Here is a 23,347-nt window from a genome sequence, read left to right on the forward strand (position 1 = left end):
TTAGCAGCCAAAGTTGCCCTAAGGTGAAACAGGAATATAACTGTTTGGATTCGGTTTCCTTTATTACCTGGCCACTTCTGATGATGACAGGAAACTTTTAGCCTTAGTCCAGTAGGTGTGTGAGAGTGTTGAGGAAAATTTTCTTTTTTGTCAACTTTCTGGTAAGGTGAGAGAAGTCAAATGGATGGTTTCTTACAAAGTTGTGTTCCAGTGATGTCACAGTAATCTGTTTTGTGCTTTCTGGATTGACTCGTTAGACTTCTGTTTTTAAAAATTTCCAGTGACTCTGTTTTTCCTTACGAAGTTTGTTAAACTGACAATTACATATATCAAAGAATTTAGGAAATGACAAGGCATTTAATGTCAGAACCAGAAGAAACATAGAAAAGTGACAACTCATTTAACAAATTAGCAGATCCCTCCCATAATGTTGTTCTCATGGCCCCAGCTAAAGAACCATCTCCAAGAAATAACTTTCCATCCGACTAATCTATGTGGGCTACTGCTCTACAGCAAGCTAGTACAAAAATTTGCCGACATACCTATTGTACAAAATAGTCGGTAAATGAATATATTAGATGAAAAGAAAAGAAAACAGAAACAACTTAAATCTGTGCAAACCTCTGCTAATCAGTAAACTCCAGGATGATCAGAAAGCCCTACAAATATATATTTAATAATAAATATATATTTAATAATTTAGGAAAATGGTAATGGAATGAGTTCTATATTAGTTCTATAAATTTCCCTAAGCTCTCAGAGTAGGTGCTTTGGTGATGCTTTTCCTAATTGACGTCAGTGTATCATTAATCCCTCTTAGCCTTGTCTTTTCCAGGTTTATTTGCACACACTCTAAGATACTACTGCAATGCTAAAAGCAATTTGAAAGCAAACAGAGGCAGCCCTTACAATCACTACCCAAAGACTTTGACAAGCTATTCTTAGGGCACAGGTTGTCCCGAAATGCTAGTTCATGTTTCAATGCCAAGGTTCTAGTTTTAAATACTAATTGACCATTTGATAACCTTATCCGGCCCCAGGTTTCTCAAGAAAAGGGAGAATCTTGTTTCCTAAAATACAAACTTCTGAATGCTAGAGTTCTGGAATAATAGAGTTATGTGACCAGATAAATAACAATAAGCAGGGTTAACATAGCTATAGAGCCTCCTTTTCTGGAAGATATATGTGACTAATGTGATATGTGAGTCTCTAAAAGAGAGTTATCGTGTGCAGGAGTTCATGAGTTCTAAGATAATGGAAACTTCAGAGAAGTATCTCCCCGGGCTGGTGTTACATGCAAAGGGACATACTTTGGGACCTTCCAGACAAGATGATTTCTAAGACTCTTTCCTGCTTTAAATTCTCTGATAACCTTTATTTCACATGAAAAAACCAAGCTATTCTCCTGATATTTCCTATGTAACTAGCTCTCAACATTCCTTCCTAAAATATATGATACCTTCATGAGTATAAGGATCAGAAGGAGCACATGTGGCTTCCCTGGGGTAAAAAAAAAAGGTATCTTGACATTGTAGTGCATAAAAAAACATAAAATTCAAGGTGAACGTTACACACAATTTTAGATGATGGCTATCATCACTTATGACTCTGATGTGGAATAACACCAAGTGAAATGACTCTTTTAAAAAAATGTAAACATCAATGGTACATAAGGCAAGCAATGATAAGCTCTATGGGGGCCGCTATCACCAAAAAGTTCAGAGATTGTTTTGACAATAGTCATGTATAAAAGACTCCAAGTTGAATGCTGTTCTTTCTGTCGTATTTTTCCTTGAATATAAACAATAAAAATTAGGCCTCACAATTTGAGAGAATCATTCATTTTTGTCTTTTAATCATTTGCAAGTGAACAATAATGCAAAGTGAACAAATAAATCGAATGGAAAAACACAATGCTTTCTAGAGGTAACTTTTGCTGTAGTAAAGAAATTTCAGGGCAAAAACAGACAATCCTATAAACTTTGAAATGATGACAGACATCTAGGAGCCTGTGTTATTAAGGGCTTAATTTTATTCTATTAAGTCTTCAATCAGATTTGGTGACAAATAATTGGGATGATTGAACTTATTACCAAGAAACTCATAAAATTAGGAAACTCCCTTAACCAAGAAAGACTCATTTAGAAGCTCCCTTTTGGATTCCCATAAGAAGAAGAAATATTCTCAGTCATATAGTGATATTTTTCCCCCTCTTCTGGCACAAACTGATATTTTTCTATCATGTTCTCTCAGCTGTCTCCATCTCTATTTATAAAGTTTCTTTCTTTACCTTATCCTGTTGGAGTACCTCAAACAAATTGATAATATAATTAAAATTTTGATTTTTCTGGAAGATAACTTAATAGGCAAAAGGCAATATAGTTAAAGCTAGACTGTAAGGCAATATAATTAAAGCTAGCTCTGAAATTAAACATGATCAGAGCTGCATGCCAGCCCTGGGAAACATGTCCGTCTCAAATCAGGGTTTATAGTTGCTGTAATTTTAATTAGATTTATATGTAATAGTATTTTATCATTTACCACAGCATTCTTATTCCTTTCTTTCGAAAAGAAAAACCTCCCAAACAAAGGAAATAAAGGCACAGAATGACATAGTTGGTGTCTCGTGATGTGACAAGGCCACTTCTCCACCCATTTGGCATTTTCTTTCTCCCTTACATGGACTCAAGAGTCTCTAGGTGATCTCAGTTTTCTTAAAAATCTAATAGTCATGTGGATTTTAGCAATCCAAGCAACTGGAAATAATAGGCAGTGATACATACTTGGGTTCTAGTCCTGGATCTTCACTAACTAACCTCTAACATGCTATACGACATAAATCTTAATCTTTTTAGGCCACTATTTCTTTATCATCTTTTCCATCTCTATACATTTATGAGGCTTGAACTTAATGATAATTTCCCCAAATTAACCAGTTATACAGTTGATGTTAATTATTCAAATATTTTTTAATTAAAACACTAATCAATTAAAAAGTACAACTTAAAACAATCTGACAGATACAAGGTAGTAAAAAATAAGTGACATTTACTGAGGGACAATCTTATGTCAAGTATTGTAATAACCCTATTGTATAAGTTATATTAATTGATATTTGCAAGAACCATCTCAGGTAATCATTTCCATCATCATCATTATTATTCTTACCATTTTACAGATAGGGAAGAAATACTTAGAGAAGTTAAGTACCTATCTAGATATAGATAACTAATGAACAGCCAGCGTAGAATTCAACCCAAGTTCTTTATCCTCCAAAGTCATGCTCAGAATCAATGCAGTTTACTGCCTTTAGCATTCTTCTTTGAAGTGTACCCTCGTTCCCTCATACTTTTCAAATCGTTTAACTTTTCTGAACTTTATTCGTATTCATTCATTCATTCACTCATTCAACCAGCAGCAATCAAGTGCTTATGTACAGTAGGTACTATGATTGATATTACAATACAGAGGTGGCTATGAAATAGAACATACCAGAAAGAACTCACAGTTTTATTAAGGAGTTGGGCAAGGGAGGTGGCACTTACAATACAATATAGTAAGCATTGTAAGAGATGTGAGACAGGTCTGCATGGTGCATGGAGAAAGGGGGTCTGGGAGTAGAGATCAGGGAAATCAAAATCAGTTCTTCAAAGAACAATAAGAAATATCTAAATTGGTACTTTAAGAATCAGTAGAAATGAGCTAGTTGAAAAGGCTGGGGAAAGGAAAGGGATTCCAGGCAAAGAGAATAGGTGAGTTCCAGAGTTTGTGAGGGCATTGAATTTCCCGAGAACTAAGAGTAGGTCTCCATAACTGAAGTACAAAGTACATGATAAATACTGGGAAATGAATCTGGAAAACTCTATACTTGGGAAGACCTTGGTATCTCATGCTAAAGGTGTAGAACTCTATCCTGAAGACATGAGACAGTCCCTTTGGAATTTTAAACATAATGTATTCATGTAATAGGGAAGTCCCTCTGGACAATGGTGGGTGGTCCTGTCTAGAGGTAAGGAGAGATTGGAATCCATTGCAATATATGCGGCCCCATGTTTGACTCCCCAAAGTTAAAGGCAGAATCAACAACTGGGATGTAAAGAAGCAAATGGGTTTGAGAAATGTTTGGAGGGTAGGTGGGCAGACAGAATTTTGGTGATTGAACAGATATTGGAGATAAGAGAGAAGGAGATAGTATTAGCGGTGCCTCCAGAGTTTCTAGCTTGGATGACAATGTGAATGGTAACTGACTCCGCCCTGGGAATCTAGTAGACAGAGTATAGAGAAGCAGGAAAGACTTTTGAAGACATGCTCCGTTCAGTCAAGGCATTTCATTCTTGAGTTGCCTGTGAAGTTTCACTCAGATCGATACATGTTCCTACATTAGGCCAAATGAGACATGGTGCTACTTTTGGGTGATATATATTTGTTGGGAAGACAAATTTGTAAACAGATACCTAGAATTCGGTGGAAAATGCACCACAATAGTTATGCATGGGTTAGTCCAAAACTTGCGAGAAGCTGCAAAGAGCTCAACCTCGAGGTGTTCAGTGGCGGGAAGCTGGGGCAGGCCTGAGCAGGATGTACAGATGGAAGGAGAGTGAGGAAGGGAGGAGCGAGGCATCTAAGGCAGGGGGACAGCATGAGCAAACAGATGGGCCATGGAGAGACTACAACAACCAGTCTTCACTGAAATCTAAAAAGAAGGCGGGGACCAGGTTGGGCAGAAAGCCACACACGCCTCACTAGGGAGCTTGGATTATGAGGAAGCCCGGGTAGGTTTTGCTCTGAGAAGAGAAAAGCACACGTGCAGCTAAGAGAGCAGCACAATTTGAAAGATGCACTGGAATGGGAAAAACTAAAATTAAGGAGAACAGTCAGAAACCCAGTGCAATCACCCAGGTGAGAGAGAATGAAGGCCTGAATAGGGCATGGGCATATGGGTGGGAAGACAAAGTGATTTGCGAGGCAAAACCGTTGGATATGGGAAACTTGGTGAAGCCAGATATGCAGCTATCAAGGGAGAAAGGGAATGCAGCAGGACAGGTGGGTCCTGAGACGAAGAGAAAAATGAGGTGTCTGCTGCTGTACATCGTGTCTTTGAGGTGTCTCTGAGGAGAGACATCCAGGAGCAATGATGTGAATCTGAACCCCAGGGGAGAGGGCCGGGACAATGATGATAGATTTTGGAGTCCATAATTATCGGCATTAAAAATAATTACAACAACAATAATATTAATAATATTATGGTTTTAAGTACTTACTATGTGCAGGCATTAAGTAATGTATACTTTATATTAATGCAAATATTATCTCCATTAATACCCGAATGTCAGTCTGAATGTGAAAATTTCCCTTTTACAGAGATGACAACTAACAGAGAAATTATGTAATTTATCCTGGGTTATGTTGTTAGTAAAAAGTAAGGGTAGCAGCTGAGATTCCAACTCACGTTTGTCTAAGTCTTCAAAATTGGTTTTCTCTTTGTTTTTTTTTTTTTTTTTTTTTGTTTTTTAACCACAATACTTCTCTGAGTTTGGAAAGAAGAAAGATTATAAAAGGAAAGATCATAAAAAACGAACAAGGGGCCAAGAATGACACTGATGGGAAATCAATGTTTAAAAGACAAATGTGAAAAAGAAGCATTTGTACAGGGGACTTTGAGTAAAATAAAGCCAAAGCTCAGCCAAAGCTTTCATGGAAACCTAGACAAAGAAAATATCAAGAAGCAGGGGGTGATCTACAGTGTCAGGTGTGGTCAGAAGAGTAAGATAGGACTCAAGTGAGTCCTTTGAGTTTGGACATGAGTGATCTTTGTCAGAACAATTCCACTGCGGCAGGTGTCACAGAAGCCAAATTGCAAGAGGCTGAAGATTGAAAAGGATGTGAGAAGCTGGCAACATAGTACAGGCTATTCTTTCAGGAAAATTGATTAAGAAGGGAAGGCAAAAAATCAGCCCTCAGTCAAGGTGGCTAAAAGAAAAGCAACTTCAATGGAGATAATTTATTACTTGTCCATTTATTTATTTTAATGGGATATATGTGTATATATATATATATATATATATATATATATATATATATATATATATGCTGAACAGGGAAGCTAACAGAAGCATGAGACTTAAACCATACAAGCAAAAGAATATGATGAATCCTGGAGCATTGTAAATATAATGAATTTACAATGAAATGGGAAGGAAGGGGCATGAAGCCAAGTGCACGGGTGGATGTGTTGACCTTAATTTGCCATTGACCCTAGAGAAAATGTGTAAGAATGTACACTGGTGTGAAGAAGGGTGAGAAATTGATGCTCATGCCTGAGCAATTCAATATTCTCAATATAGTAGAGGGGTGTGGTAATTTTCCCTAGGATAGTTAGTATTGTATGTTGAAAATATGGGTTTGGAGTTTAAGAGAAAGTTCCAGCTGGGGCTAGATCTGGAAGCCATCTGTAGTTGTGTTCACAAGAATAAGATCTCCCAAGAGTAATGCGAGGTTTAAAAGAGGCAAACACTGAACCTTAGACAAAACTGATATTTGGGATGAGAAGAGGATAAAATTCCTCCAAAGGAGACAGAGAAGCTTGGAAGGAGGAACACCCAGAATCCAAGAAAGGCAGAAGAACCTGAGTCCTGAACAAAGTATAATGCCACATATTAGAGAAGATGGGATTCAAATGACCAATCAGTTCCTAACAAATTAGATACCTCAGTTAAAGTAGTTTGGGTTATACTGTGGGAGAAAAAACAAATACAGAATGTTTTCCCCCCAGAAGCTAGAATGGGCCTTAGAAATTACAGCCAGCCTCCCTCCCTACCTCTTTCCTTCCTCCTTCCTTTCTTTTATTTACCTTTTCCAGATGTGAAATTTAAAATGGGAGCTATTTGAATATGTTTAACATTGAGAGCAAAACTAGGGGGAGTGTGAATATAGAGGAAAGAAAGAATGCTGGACAAGATTAGATAACCTCATTCTCTGAGATGGGAAGTAAGGAGAAAAGAATTGTTAGCTGGGGAGGGATGTGAATTTTAAGGATGAGGGAATTCATGCCTGGTCGCTTCTCTGTTCTCTGAAGCTGTCTACTGAAAGAACACAGATATGGAAATAGGATGAGAGCTTAAGAAGCATGGTAAATGCAGGAAACAGTGCTATAAGGGGTAAAGGAAGCTAGTGGCCAAAAAAACAACAAAAAGAGTTCATTAACCTCTACAAAAAGTGAGGGTGTACTACTCTATTATAAAAATGGAAAAACATCAATAATATAAATCCTGTAGACTACCCATGATTTATGCGATAACTTCCATAATGTTCTCTATAGAACTTTGCTTCAGACATTGAATCCTAAAATGATTGACAGACTCCATCACCCCAATAAAAAGACTGCATTATGCTTTCTTAAACTAAAGAAACATTAAACATCAGTAGATTTCATATGTTTGAAACAATAGAATTCAAATTCAATAAGTAGAGAGAGGAACAAGTTGAAGTAGGATTGTCTAGAAAGTAAAATTTCTCAGCCGCATTGACCTTAAATTTAGTTACTCTTATTACATACCAACTAACTTTAAAAAGTTCAGGAGTTCAGGCTGAGTGCGCCCCAGTTGCTAAGGTCTGTGGTTCTGTTTTGACTCTCAGATGTTTTTATCCTCTCGAGAATGCTGCTTCTTAGCTCTTTCCTGACTGATTATTCCCCGAACAATGTCAACTCATTTAAGTAGAACTAAGAATAGTTCCCTTCCTTAGCTTCAGTAACCTGGGAAAGGTTGACAAAAGCATGGAATCATCAAATTCTCCCCCTGCCCGCATTTGTGTTAAGGACATGGAAAGACTTTTTAGAATGGGGATTGACAGACAGCATGTACTCAATGTTACCTATTTAAAAAATATTAAATTGAGTGAAATACTATGTGTATGGGGCTCTCCCAAAATGAATCTGAAACTTGGCACACTGGCTAAAAATGCTTTGAAACATCTCTCAAATGAACAATTTTTAGATATTGCATTTTAGAAATGAAATAACAGTTATCAGATAATTGGCAGCAAAGTCATTTTCCCAAGTACCGATGCCAAGCGCATGGCAGACATCCATTATGAGTTGATGTAGATCAAAAGGGGCTGAGACACCATCTCATGCTTATAGAATTTCAGAATTAGAGACATTTGGACGGGGAACGTTAGCATCATTTGCCATGTTAAAGTCAAGCCATGTGCACAGAGCCGCTTTTCCTCACTAGCCAGGCCTCAATCATTCCATCTTTATTTATTACCCCCTCTGGATTTCTTATAATAGCCTGGTTCATGCCAAATTGGTCAAAACTTAATCCTCATCCCAGTTACAAAGACTGACTTAGGCTCTTCCTGTTGGTCACAAGTCTCCTTTGTATGTGCCTGACGATCCAGGATATTCTCCCCTTCTCCAGAACCATTCTCTCAACTTGCCTGAGTGAACTGCCTCAAACTACTCAGAAAAACAGAGTAACATATCTACCTACTCTCTTCTGGAGGAAAAAGGAGCCAAACATCTCGCTCCTTTCCTGGACCCCCATCCAAGGCCCTAACTTGCGTCTAATTTTAGATCTTACCACATTCTCTGATCATTCAGAACACAGGCTCTTGAGCACAATGAATTTATGAACTGATACATGGTTTTAAAATATGCGTGAGCCTGTCTAGGACTTTGGAAGACCCTCTTGAAATAATGTATTCAGACTCTCTGGAACACATAATTCACATACACATGGTGAAGAAATGACTTGGAGCTACTAGTAGGCTTTGGAGGGTGGAAGGAGGAAAAGGGCAATTGACTTGTCATGTTAAACTCCGTGTAACATGAATGAAGTAGAGATTATCAACTGCACTGTTATTGTAAATTTGCCAGTCATCTAGATCTCTGAATTGCAAATACTGGAAATTGATTCTGCCTTTCTGCTTCACACTGACAGGGACACTTTGCTTGCCCACATCTGAGATCTTGTGGTTTTGATTCATTCTGTTGTTGATTCCTCCTCTTTTGTTTTCTCAAAATGTAAATATTTGCTCTGTCTGCATTCTAATTGCCAGTCTTGGGTGTCTTATTGAGTGTGAGGGCTGTGGTAACTCAGATGCCTCAGCATCCCATGTCTTGTGACATTAGCTCGGCATAGCTGGCAGCCACCCTGTTCTATGCCCCTGACTAAATCGCAGTTATGTCTCTAATTGAAACCCAGTATTATTTTATTCCTCTCTACAGAGAGGAAACCCAGAAGTATCATTCTGTACACACACCAAACCACAGGAGTCTGGGTGAGGGTCTGTAATGACAGGGCCTCCTACACAGTACATTTGCAAGCTTTCTACTAATTACATTAATTTTCTTTGTCTAGACTAACTTATTGCATTGAAGAGCTCCTTTTCTAAAGAGGGGGTGGATAGTGGGACATTGTTAGTCCTTCAATCCCTGCCAAGTGAAGAGGAGAGAAAAACATGAATAGAACCGAAAAAACAAACAAAACAGAACCAGAAGATTTGCCCTTGAATGGGCTGTTTCCTTGCTGGTGGAAAATTGAGCTGGGAGTCTGTGTTTTAGTAGGACTGGAATCTCTACTGTGAGTAGCAGAGAACACGTTAAACAACATCTAAACCCAAAGAAAAAAAGTACTTCTTCAAAGAAGACAGGGACTACGGAAGGAGATGGCACTAGTCAGTGTATTTCCTACGCTACCGGCAAGAATGAGAATTCTTCTGTTTTGTTCTTCTGCTGTCATGGCATCTTCCCACTTTGTCTTTTCAGATTAAAAGAAGATAGGCTTTCAATCTGAGGAATAGCATGGCCTGTCTTTGGCTCATGTTTGTAGTGAACCCTAAGAGAAAGTGACTTTCTCGGCCATAAACTGTTTTGAAAACTTTCCTTGGATAAAGGGTTGGATAAGCTCGAATAACAACAGGTTGCATTTTCACCATTCTCAGAAGCCTGAGATGAAAATGAATGTCCTTATTTCTGGATAATGTGGCCTTAAGGCTAGAGAGAGGAAACTCTAAGGGGCCCACAGATTGCTGCAGTTCACGGAAAGCCCACAGGGCAAGGTTGGCCCCTGGTGGGCTGGAGCTGCTCCTTTGGTTGCCAACAAGCGAAGGCCTCGAGAACATCAGTCCTGGCTAGGGGACTTTTCTCCTGTGGGACGTTCTCTTCAGGCAAATTCTCAAGTCCCTGCTGGTTTACTCACTTCTCTCTCCTCTTCTCTTCTCTTCAGCGCCGTTCCATTTTCTGCCCCATCTGCCATGTTTAAAGACTTGTTCGTTTCCTAGGACGTGATGATGGGTTTCCCTTTACTGTTGTCTTTTGTCTCAATTCTGTTTCCCTTGATGGATCTACTTTTGAGTTTGGTCAAACTAACTTTCAATGGGCCCGAAATGTGAAGGTCACCCCCCACCACCACCACCCCTGCCGCTTCCTTATAGATTATGCAGTGTAGGATACTTTTTCTGGAATAAATATACTGATAAATCCTCAAGCTGGGTGTGAATTGAAGAACTGATGTTGTATTCTTTCCAGCAAGACAAGAAAATGACTTGAGTTTCTGTTTCTAAATCTGAGGGAATCATTGAGACAAAGGTTGAGAAGGGCCCAGAGTGTGTTTTGTGCCACAGGTCCTAGGCTGGGTGTAATCTGGCCTGGGACAATGCACACTTAGAAGCAAGCAGAGCTGCTGCTGTCCTTATCACTCAGTTCTCCACGTTGCTACTCTGAGCCCCATTTCTGGGAAAGCAAACTATGCATTGATTAGATCAGTAGTTTTTAATCGGGCATGACTCCCCCTCCGCTCCCCCTCCCAGAAAACATCTGTCAATATTTGGAGTCAGTATTGGTTGTCACTATTGGAAGGTGCATTGCTACTGGAATCTAGAGGGTAGAAGCCAGGGGTGATGACGCTAAGTATCCTTCAGTGCACAAAACAGTCCTCCACAACAAAGAATTATCTTGTCCCTGACATAATAGCATCGGGATTGGGAAACCATAAATTAAAATGACTGATTTGTCACTCAATCGCATCTCTCCAAATGTGTGGAATGCTGAGCTATTTCTCTCCACTCTATAGCAATTGATTCAGCATTTTAATTTCTCAGGAACGGATGCTTCCTTTCTTGTAATGATGAATAATTCTGGATATTTTTTCACTCAAGTTTGTCAGAATTGGAATCATCTTAAGCTTTGGCATAAGAATATTATGACTTAGCGAATCTGCCATAAAACTTTGCTTCTGCTTCTGACTTTGGACATCACAAATTTTTATTCTTTGTAAGTTTTTAAAATCTATCTATCTATCTATGCAGCTTAATAAATTGAAGGTGCTCATTACATTTCGTTGAGGGAGAAAGCACTCCCTCCACTCTTACAAACGCTGCAATATCCCACTCAAAATTCAGCTTCTCTGTGAAGCTTCTTCTTTTACTTCCTACAGATTCTCAAGATCCCACTAAAGTATCAATTTCTCTGTGAAGCTTCCCAAAATATCCTAGACTGCGCTCCTTCCTGGGGTTCAAAAACATTTTCTGGATGACTATATCATAACTACTTTTCGGTAACTTTACCTCTCCTATCAGAATATGAATTACCTAAGGTTGGGCAAAGCTTTCTTTACCTTAACATAGCTCAATAGCTCAGGAGAGTAAGCAGAGAAAGCACAATATGAAACGTGTTCAATAACATGTCCAGAAATTATCACAAATAATTCATGTCAGTTTTAGGGACAAAGTACACCTTTTAGAAAAAAATGTTTGACACAAACACAAAAGATGTCTTCAAGGGCAGCTTGCTATAATATTAAACCTACCTTGACATTGATCTTTCATAAGAATAACTAAGTAATTACATTTCAAGAGGGATTGATATATAAGCCTAGCACTGTTTCTGAAACTTGATATTGTAAGATAAATACTATATATAATTAAGATTATTATAATTTTAAAAGAATATTATATGCTTTTCTATGGAAATACGAACAGAACTAAAAGTGGCTCATATATTCAAAATGCTCCAGCAGTGACTTGAAAACTTCTTTATATGAATCTGTGGTTTCTATTATTATAAGAAAAATAATTTCGTGCCTGTATTTTTAACCATTTCCAAGTTTGTCTATACCCCTTCACACATCTCTTTCACGATCTTTGGAGTTTAAAAATAAGTGTTTTTAGCATCCTGGATGCTAGCACTGTTTCTTTTTCCTATCTATATCACCAGTGTTATTTTATGTATGATTCATGTTCATGCATGTGTTGTAAAGAACTAACAGAAATCTCTGGATCTTCCTATTCTTTCAGCCCATAAAACGTTATACAATTCTCAACGTTCAAAACATCACCTATCCCAACTCATTTCATAAACAGAAAAATAATATGGAACAAAAACCACTGACAAACTTGTTTAATTAACAAAGTAATACTACTTATTATTTTAAGCCTCAATACCTAATGTTTCAAACAGACCTAATTCATAAAAAACTGTTAATTTCTCCTCAATCCCTCTGCAGAGGCCTTCAGTTTCTCTAAACAGAATCTGTCACTTAATCACTTTACACTGCCCATTGTGTGCATGTCGCACAGGACCACTCACTGCCAGCTCTAGAGGATAGGAACATGTGTACATGTCTACAAGACTAGATCCTCAATGGGAAGACTGTCGGTATTTATCTCACCTCTCCCGTGGTACCGACCATAGAATTTTGCACATAATTCACTAACTTCAGCAGAGGTATGGACTACAGAGAAACTTATGAATGACACTACACGTATCTGTGTTTTCAAGGTGTACATCCTTCTCATAGATTTCTCAAACATACTGTAATATGTTGGCACTGTCCATGGTATTTTGGGGGAATGAGAAGATAAATCAAATTTTGATTAGATTGAAATGAGTAGTTGTTAAGACATAAGCATTAAACACCTGCCTTGTCTGCTTAATGTTTTTAAGTACTCTCTTAAATGTGGTAACACAAAGAAGTAACTTGTCTTTCATGGGCTTATAACATAGTTAGGAAGAGAGAATGCACAGATACATGTATAAAAATATATAGTGATATAGGATATCATGTGGAAATTGCTAATGGAAGGAATGGAACAGATGATTACTAACACATACATTCAGACGAGAGAGAATACACTGATAATTGAGGTCCTTGTAGACTGCCTAATGAGAGATATAGAAATTGGCCTGGGCTTACAAGGAAAAGAGGGATTTAAAGGGAGACTGATGAGACGTCTTCTTGGCAACAAGTGTGTAGGAATGCTTTGGAAGCTGGAATGCACATAGCTTGGTTACAAAACAAGGAGTAGATGAGAGAGGATTATTTTGATGTAAGAATGAAAGTAGTTTAGAAAGAGACGTGTGAAGAGAGGGTTGGTGTGGAAGTGGGGCAGACTTTTAAGAACCTCAAATGCCAAACAAAGGAATTTAGATTTGATTTTGATAAATGAAAAGCTTTTTAACAGAGCAGTGATGTTCATGAAGAGTATTTTAAGAGGATTAATATGGTACTCAAAGGAAAATTCTGGGAACAGAAAGATCTTTGGGAGAAAATATAGTTGTCTACTTATTATATGGAAAAAAAAAACAAAAAAAAAAAGGACCAAGAAGAAGTCAGGCACCAGCATAGTAAATGCTGATTGATCAGTTATTGAATAAATGAGTAAATGGATGAGAGAATAATAAAAGTTATCTAACAGAAGAAAGATAAAGGAAGATAAGAATGTTAAGTCATTGTAAAGAAAGGCTCAAAATGATTTATTTTGCAATAAACTTTTTATTTTAAGGAAAGAGGTTATATATGTATTTTTGTTCATGTTTCTGTAAAAGACACAGAAATAGGATTTCAGCCCCTGACTCTTAAAAAATATCTAAGATTTTCTTCTGAAACTTCCAATTCTTTCCCAATTGCTCAGATTTAATTTCTTACTCATATTTTTAAGAGTGTTGCATGTAGTTCTCTTAAAGCTCCTATATTCTGGTCTATGTTGTATTACTTTTGTACAAGATTCAAAACCTATAGGCTTCGGTTGATGGAAAAATAATGTTTCCAATAGCATACATATAACGAATAAACTGGTTTTGGGCAAAAAATACATGAAACTAGTTTAAGATATTGAGCATTTAAAGTAGTTACAGGACTTTTAGTAAGAGGTATGTAATTGACAAAGATGAAGAGTGAGTTCAGGACTGAAAATTTGGGAAAGGTGTCCTTTTAAGCCATGAGATTGGATAAGATTCTCAAGAGAAAAGCAAAAAGTTTGTAAAAGAATAAAAATAAAAAAATAAAAAGAATGTTCAAAGAAGAGTGAGGGAAAGAAGTGAAGCTAATGGATTTCATTTTAATAAAAACTTCAAAGGAAAATCAAGAACTACATCCATATGGAATCACAGAAACTAAAAAAGGAGAGATTTTAGGAGATACGGAATAATCTAGGAGAATAATGACTGAAAGAAAGACTTTTGGGTTTGGTATTTAAGAAGTCATTGGTAACCACTAGGGGGAAAAAATCTTGTCAAGGAAGCAACAAAAGTCAGATTAAACTGTGAAGAAGTAAAGCAAGAAGTGTATAGATGGAAAATGGAATTAGACTGAATAAGATAAGAAAGTGTGTGTGTGTGTTTATGTGTGTGAAAGACAGAGAGAAAGAGAGAGAGAGAGAGAGAGAGAGAGAGAGAGAGAGAGAGAGAGAGAGAGAGAGAGAGAGAATAGGAGATATGAGCAAATCTGCAAGGTAAAGAACCAGTAGAGAGTGAAAAATTAAAGATACAACAAACATAGTGTGTATTAGAGCATCAGAAAGTGTAGAATTCAAGAGCAAATGGGGATTTACAGGACTAAGATGACTTATGAGAGGACTTGAAGCTCCTTCTCGGAGACAAGATGGAAGAATGAGAGATTCGAGAAGTTCTGGATATGTGCTTTTAAACCATGAGAAATGTGGGTCTGAGTCAGGCAGAGTAGACAAGGAGTAAAGATAGCAGAGAGTTCCACGTATGGAAAGGGGTGAGACCATCAGAGGGATAGAATTGTGAGAACAGACTCTGTTGGCAAGATAAAGTATGATTAAGACAAATTAAAACCATGAGGACCCAGGTGAGCTTACAAATTAATAAGTTGTAAAGAAGCTCACGGCACAATTTCCTGCTTTTGTCCAGCAATGCTCAGAAGATAGTAGCCAGCAAGTCCAAGATGGTGCATAGGAAGAAGCAGAGCTTGCTCCCTCCTAAGACCACCTCAAATGTACACCAATATTTAGAGCATTTCCTCCTGAGAGACAACTGAATAGCTTTTTCACAACAAACAAAAGAAAGAGACCACGTAGAGAAGGTTGGAGAACCATGAGAGCTCTCCAGGAGCGGAGGGAGCTCTCAGGGATCAGAGAAACCAGGGAGTGTCATTGTTTACATTTCCCCTGCCCTTGGACAGCATGCGAGAGCTCTATCCAGGTGCTCTAGCTGACCTGCATGACTGTTGTAGCACATCCCCAGTCTCCCTTCCTAGACGTAGCTCCAGCAGGAATAGAAGGATGCCATAGCACATGCACACAGGACCCTTCCACCTGGAAACTGATCCAGCAGGTATTAAGGGGCGCTGCTGTGCACACCCACTGGGCCGGGTGTGCATATATAGGGCTGCCCTGCTGTGAGGAAGTATATAACTAGTAGGGGCAGCGCTGGGCAGTGCTGTCTAGACCTAGATCAGGCACAGACAAAGCAACAAGGTGAAGCATGCATGCACTGGGCAACCCCGCATAGGTAAGCAGGGAGAAGAAGCATACACATACCAGACTACCCTGCACTGATCCGTGCTGGCTATGGACGGCCAGAATAACAAGGGGCTACCACACATGTGTGTACATTGGGCTGCCCTGCCCCCAGAACCTGCTCCTTTTGGCCAGGCAACAACCTAGAAACTGCCTGCCCCCCACCTCCCAACTACAACTGTCCTGCCAAAATCACTTGGCACACAGTGTACACAGAGCCCACATTCGCAAGATTGAGAGAGACTATTTCATCTAACTCATAGGAACACACAGACAGTAAAACAAAATTGGGAGACAGAAGAATATGCCCCAAATGAAAGAAGAAGAAAAAACCCTGCAGAAAATCTCTAATGAAACAGAGATTAAAAAAAATTTTTCTTTTGCCTGATAAAGATTTCAAATAAATGGTCAAAAAGATGCTCAACAAACTTGAGAGTAGAATAAAGGAACAGAAAAGGCCATCATCAGAAATAAGAAAATAAATACAGGAAAGAAAAAAATCTCACTGGTACAGGCAAATATATACTAAACAAAGTGAATTAACCACTTCAAAAGCTATTATGAATGCTGAAAGACAAAAGTAGCAATCTGAACTATAATTACAATAAATAGTCAATGAATACACAAAAAAGATATAAAATATGACGTCAAACACAAAGTGTGGAGGGAGAGTAAAAATGTAGTGCATTAAGAGTATGTTTGAAATTAAATACCTATCAGCCTGAAACAGAGTGCTGTACATACAGATGAATAGAAATGAACCTCATGGTTATCAGAAACCGAAAACCTACAAAAACACACAAAAAGATTAAGAGAAAGGAACCCAAACCAAACATTAAGGAAAACCAGCAAACCAAAAGGAAAGAGAGTAAGAGAAGAAAGGAACAGAGAAGAACTATAAAAACAACCAAAAATGTTAAGAAAATGACAATAATGGTAATTGTCATTTTGGTAATTACTTCCAATGTGTCAATTGGTAATTACTTTCAATGTGAATGGACTAAATGTTCCAACGAAAAGACATAAGGTGGCTGAATGCATAGGAAAACAAGACCCATTTATATGCTGCCTACAAGAGACTCACTTTAGGCTGAAGGACACACTCAGACTGAAAGTGAAGGGATGGAAGAAAACATTCCATGCAAATAGAAATGAAAAGAAAGACAAAATGGACTTTAAAGCAAAGAATGTACATGAACAAAGAAGGACATTACATAATAATAAAGGGTTCATTTCAAGAAGAGGATACAGTAATTATTAATATCTATGTACTCAACATAGGCGCACCTAAATATATAAAGCAAATATTCATGGATATGGGGGGCAGAAATTTACAGTAAACAATAATAGTAGGGGACTTTAATACCCCACTAACCTCAATATATAGATCATCCAGAGAAAAAATTAATAAGGAAATAATGGCCTTAAATATCCCAGTAGAGCAGATCAATTTAACAAACATTTATAGGACATTTCTTCCCCAAACTGCAGACAACACATTTTTATCTAAAGCACGTGAAACATTTTCCTGAATAGACCACATATTAGGCCACAAAACAATCCTTAGTAAATTCAAGAAGACCAAAACTATATCAAGCTTATTTTTTGACCAGAATGGCATTAAGCCATTCCTAGAAATCAACTCCAGGAAGAAAACTGGAAAAAACACAAATACATGGCGATTAAACAACATGCGATTAAACAGCCAATAAATTAAAGAGGAAATCAAACAGGAAACTAAAAACTACCTTGAGGCAAATGAAAATGAAAACAACTTCCCAAAATTTAAGGGATGCAGTAAAAGGAGTTTTTAGAGGGAAGTTCATAGCAATACAAGCCTATCTTATGAAACAAGAAAAATTATGTATAAATTTATACATAAAGGAACAAGATAAGAACATGCACAACCCAAAGTATGTAGAGGAAAAGAAATAATAAAGATCAGAACAGAAATAAATGAAATGCGACTAAAAATACAATTTAAAAGATCAATGAAACTAAGAGCTAGTTCTTTAAAAGGATAAATACAATTGACAAACCTTTAGCCAGACTCATCAAGAATAAAAAGGAGTGAGCACAAATGAATAAAATAGGAAATAAAGGGGGAACAATTACAACAGTCTCTCTGACAAATTGTGTTGGAAGAATAGGAATATGCAAAAAAAAAGAAGAGAAAAGAAAAAATAAAAGAGAAAAAAAAGAAATTGGAGCACTCTTATACCATATACAAAAATAAACTGAAAATGGATTAATGACTTAAATGTAAGACCTGAACCCATAAGACTCCTAGAAGAAAACATTGGAAGTAAATACTTTTACATTAGTCCTAGTAATATCTTTCTGGGTATGTCTTATTGAAGCAAGAAAAATAAAAGCAAAAATAAACAAATGAGACTTGATCAAATGAAAAGGCTTCTGGACAGTGAAGGAAACCATTAACGAAACAAAATGCAAACTACCTAATGGGAGGATATGTTCACAAATGATATATCTGATAAGGGATTAATATCCAAAATATATAAGGAACTCATACAACTCACTAACACCAACAACAAAAACTAAGCAATCTGATAAAAAAAATTGACAGAGGACATGAAGCGATTTCTCCAAAGAAGACATACAAGTGACCAACAGACATATGAAAAGATGCTTAACGTCATTAGTCATCAGGGTAATGCAAATCAAAACCTCAATGAGATACCACTTCACACCTGTTAGAATGGCTATTATGCAAAAGACAATAAAAAAAAAAAAACTAATGAGAATTTAAAACTCTGGAAGAGCAGTGGGGAAGATACAAAAGATTGAATGTATTAATGAAACAATGAATGAATTAGTTAATTCAAAAAATATTTATCAATCACCTATGAGCCAAAATGGTGCCAAGTACTGGAACTACTGGAAGGAAAAAAGCATATACAGTCCGTGGCTTCATGACACACAGTCTATGGAGGACAAATGATGCCAGAATAGGCAAACGACTTCTCTGCCCTGACTAACCCAAAGAAACGAGATGATTGCCTCCTTCTCCCAGTCACATAGCAATTCCCTTGCACTGCACATCTCATTGGAAGTTGATCATCTTGTGACTTTATTATAATGATTGATAAATACGTTTATCCTTTCTATGCCTTATTTTTCTTCCATTTGATTTTAGCTTCTTTTAGGAGCAAAAGCTGGATCTGATTTGTCTTTATATCTCTTATAATTATCAAAATGTGTTACAAATAGCTCCACAGGGTGTACAGAGGGTGCCAAAAAAATGTATACACATTTTAAGAAAGGAAAAAACTGTATTAAATTTATAGTACTCAATATATACCAATAATCAAAGATGAATACAAGTCATGTGTATATATATTTTTTGGCACCCCTGGTATATTTTTTAATGTGATTTTTCTTTTTCTGGCTCAGTACGGTCATCAAGAACAAGAAGTAGAAAGCAGAAAAGGCTTTTTAAAAAAACCCTTTTTCTTTCTTTTTTATTTTTGGTAAGAACACAAGTTCTACTCTCTCATCAAATTTCAAATACACAATACAGTATTACCAAATATAGTCACATTATATATCAGACCCTCAGACTTTCTACATTTTATAGCTGGAAGTTTGAATCCCTTTACCAACCTCCTCCCATTTCCCCCACCACCTAGCCTCTAGCAAACACCATTCTACTCTCTTTTTCTAAGTTTGACTTTTTAATTTTTTTCTTTTTTTTTTAGATTCCACATATAAGTGATACCATGAAATATTTGTGTGTCTCTGTCTGGCTTCCTTCAATAGCATCATACCCTCCAGGTTCATCCATTTGTCACAAATAGCAGAATTTCCTTATTTTTTTAGGAAAAAAAAATTTCTTTATCCATTTATCTGCCGACCAACACTTAGGTTGGATCCCTTGGCTATTGTGAATAATGCTGCAATGTATAGGAGACTACAGATATCCCTTTAAGATGCAATTTCATTTTCTTTGGGTATGTAGCTGGAAGTGGAATTGCTGGATTGTTTGATAGTTCTATTTTTAATTTCTTGAGGAATCTCCATACTCTTTCCCATAGTGGCTGTAGCAGTTTACATTGCCACCCTTTCCTCCACATCCTCACAAGCCTTTTTCTCTTTTGACTTTTTGATAGTAAACATCTTAACAGCTGTGAAGTGGCATTTAATTGTGGTTTTGATTTGCATTTTCCTGATGATTAGTGAAGTAGAGCACCTTTTCATGTACCTGTTTTTTTATTTGTATGTTTTGGGAAAATGTCTATTTAGGTCCTTTGTCCATTTTTCAATTGGGTTATTTATGTGTTTATTTAATATACACTTTTTGCTATTGAGTTGTGTGACTCCTTTATGTATTTTGGATATTACTCCTTATTGGGTATGTGGTTTGTAGATGGTTTTCTTTGTTGTGCAGAAGAAACTTTTCAGTTTGATATTGACTTTTAGCTTTTCTTGACTTTGCTTTTGGTGTCAAATGCAAAATGTCTTTGGCAAGGCCAATGTCAATTGTCAAGGAGCTTACCCCCTATGTTTTCTTCTAGGAGTTTTACAGTTTCAGGTCTTACATTTGAGTGTATTCATTTTGAGTTGATTTTTGTATATGGTGTGAGATAGGGATATTCTGACATTATTTTGCATGTATCTGTCCAGTTTTCCAACACCATTTATTAAAGAGACTATCCTGTCTCCATTGTATATTTTTGGCGCCTTTTAAAACAATTAATTGACCATATACGTGGGGGTTTATTTCTGGGCTCTCTATTGTGTTGATCTGTATGTCTGTTTCTATTCAATACTATAATGTTTTGATTACTATAACTTTGTAATATAGTTTGAAATCATTAAGTATGATGCCTCCATACTTGTTCTTCTTTATGAAGACCGTTTTGGCCATTTTGGTCTTTTTTGGTTCCATATACATTTTAGGATTTTTTTTTTCTATTTCTGTAAAAAACTGCCAGTGAAAATTTGATAAGGATTACATTGAATCTGTAGATTTCTTTGGGTAGTGTAGACACTGTAACACTGTTAATTCTTCCACTCCATAATCATGGACTTTCTTTCCACTTATTTGTGTCTTCCTCATTTTCTTTCATCAATGTCTTATAGTTTTCAGGGTATAGATATTTCACCCCCTTAGTTAAATTTGTTCCTAAGTATTTTAGTTTATGATGCTGTTGTAAATGGAATTATTTTCTTAATTTCTCTTCCTGATAGTTCCTTGTTAGTGTACAGAAATGCAATTGAATTTTGTATATTGATTTTGTATCCTGCAATTTTACTAAATTTGTTTATTATGTATAACAGTTTTTCTGATGGACTCTTTAGGATTTTCTATATATAAATCATGTCATCTGCAAATAGTGACAATTTCACTCTTCCTTTCTGATTTATTTCTTTTTCTTACCTAATTGCTGTGGCTAGGATTTCCAGCAGTACGTTAAATAAAAGTGGTCAGAATGGGCATTGTTGTCTTGTTCCTGATCTGAAATGAAAAACTTTCAGTTTTTGCCTTTGAGGATGATGTTAGCTGTGGGCTTGTCATATATTACCTTTATTATGTTGAGGTACATTCCATCCATGCTTAATTTATGGAGTTTTGTTTTGTTTTGTTTTGTTTTTTTGTCATGACAAGATGCTGTATTTTGTGAACTACTTTTCCTGTGTCCAGTGAGATGATCATATAATTTTTATCCTTCATTTTGTTATTGTGTGTATCACATTTATTGATTTGTATATTGTGAACCATCACTGCATCCCAGAAATAAATCCCACTTGATCATGGTGTATGATCCTTTTAATATTCTGTTGAATTTGGTTTGTTAATATTTTGTTCAGGATTTTTGCAACTATGTTCATCAGAAATACTGGCCTGTAATTTCTAGAAAAAAACATATTTTTAATTTGGAAGCTTTCAGCAGCTAAACTCAAAATTCAGATTTTAAAAATCCCTAGTTAATTTCACAAGAAATGAGGATTATAGGTGATCACTAAATAAGCTTTAAAAAAGTTGTCATGTTCTATAACTTTCAGATATTACACAGTTCCTGAGTTCTACTTACTTAATTCTGAGACTCTCTTTAGTATAATCCTAAGACTTTTCAGACTTCAGCACAGGAATCCTAGGCAGAAAAGCTGGTAAACAGACAAATGTTGGATTAGTTCAGAGAACTGAAATTTATTCCAGAATGGTACCCCAGAAACATAGGTATAGTGTGATAGATTTTTTTTCATAGATTCTACATTATTTGGTTGTAATAGTGGTAGCTCCCAACCCCCACTGAGCTTATCTAAATAAGCAATATTTTTCATGAATAAATATTGACATGAACAAACACATTTACATAGGCCGAGTACAAGCAGTTATTAAATTGTTATAAAAATTGCAATTTTTACATGGTCACAAAAAACAGACCTGAGATTTAAGTTTCACAATTTGACAGTAGATTTCACATATTCTTAACAGTTATATCTCATTTCAATAATTACAACATCTTTTCTATTTTGGAATTTCACCTGGCATATTTGCCCCTTCCTCCCACATCCCCCATTAGTTAAGCTAATGTTAAGAATCAGTCATAGTTTAGGAATTATGAGTATACACTGGGAGGTCACATTTTGTAGCATTGAAGAATGCAGAATTTGGGGGCCCAAACAGGCCTGGGTTCAAGTCCTGGTTTCACATCTCTAAAATGGGTTGTTATAAAGGACTGAATATAGTTCATATATGCAAAACAGGGTCTGGAACAAAGTACAAGGCTAAAAGTATTTGAATTATCTATTGTTATTGACAGTGTGAAAATGCATCACTGTTGGTTTATAAAGTGTTGTAAATAATTTGAGTGTTTGAAAAAAATGAGAATATTTAGCACCAAGACAAATCAGAGAGGAATCATGTAAGATGAAACTGCAGCAGTGTTTGGTATGCCCTCCTACTGCCTCTGAGGATAGAAAGTTGTTGATGAACTAGAATTGAGTGCGTACTCCAGAGAATGTTGACGTCACCCATATTTTGGATGTGGATGATATATTTAAAGGAAACTTATCAACAGATCAAGAGATAAATGTAAAATGGGCCTTCGATGATTTGAGAGTTTAAAAAACTTCTACCGGGAAGATTTTAAAGTATTTTATTCATTAACTACTTACCCGTTATCCTTGGAAAATAACATGATTTTAAACAGATGCAAAAAGTGTAGTAAATTCATAATTCCCACAGAGTAGATAAATTTTAATTGCCAAGATATTTTAATCACTTTCAATTTAATAGTTTTGGCTCTTCCTTTCCCTGTCAAATTTATTTTTCTAAGGTATGACAAAAATTAGCTGTGTGATTTGTAGCTTAGGTCCTTGTAGCTTGTAAGAGTTCTACTACAGCATATCCTAATAGTGTATATTCAATAAATACTTGTTACAAATAATGAGAGATTGACTTTAGCCATCATTTATTAATGAACTCTATTTTTCTCTGTCACTAGATTCCAATACCCATAAGTGGCTTTATATAATATAATATATTCAATTAAGTTTGTTTGATGCTTGAAAATTAAATAAATGTTCAGCCAATATTACAAATCAGATCAAATTA

At 36.4% G+C, this 23,347-nt stretch overlaps 1 protein-coding gene across 2 annotated transcripts in view; it reads right to left on the reverse strand.

Annotated features, from left to right (window-relative positions):
* The window catches only part of GREM2 (gremlin 2, DAN family BMP antagonist), a 107,451-nt gene that overhangs the window by 30,015 nt on the left and 54,089 nt on the right, over positions 1-23,347 (reverse strand). Inside the window, exon 2 of one of the 2 annotated variants that reach the window (XM_074316784.2) lies at positions 21,822-21,894. The exons of the other annotated variant lie outside the window; for it this stretch is intronic. The gene's annotated coding sequence lies outside the window, so the exon portion shown is untranslated. The remainder of the gene's footprint in view (positions 1-21,821; positions 21,895-23,347) is intronic. 2 annotated transcript variants of the gene reach the window in all.

The sequence above is a fragment of the Rhinolophus sinicus genome, chromosome 6 (assembly GCF_057876585.1).
Source record: "Rhinolophus sinicus isolate RSI-liver-muscle chromosome 6, RSI-T2T, whole genome shotgun sequence".
NCBI classification, from domain to species: Eukaryota; Metazoa; Chordata; class Mammalia; order Chiroptera; family Rhinolophidae; genus Rhinolophus; species Rhinolophus sinicus.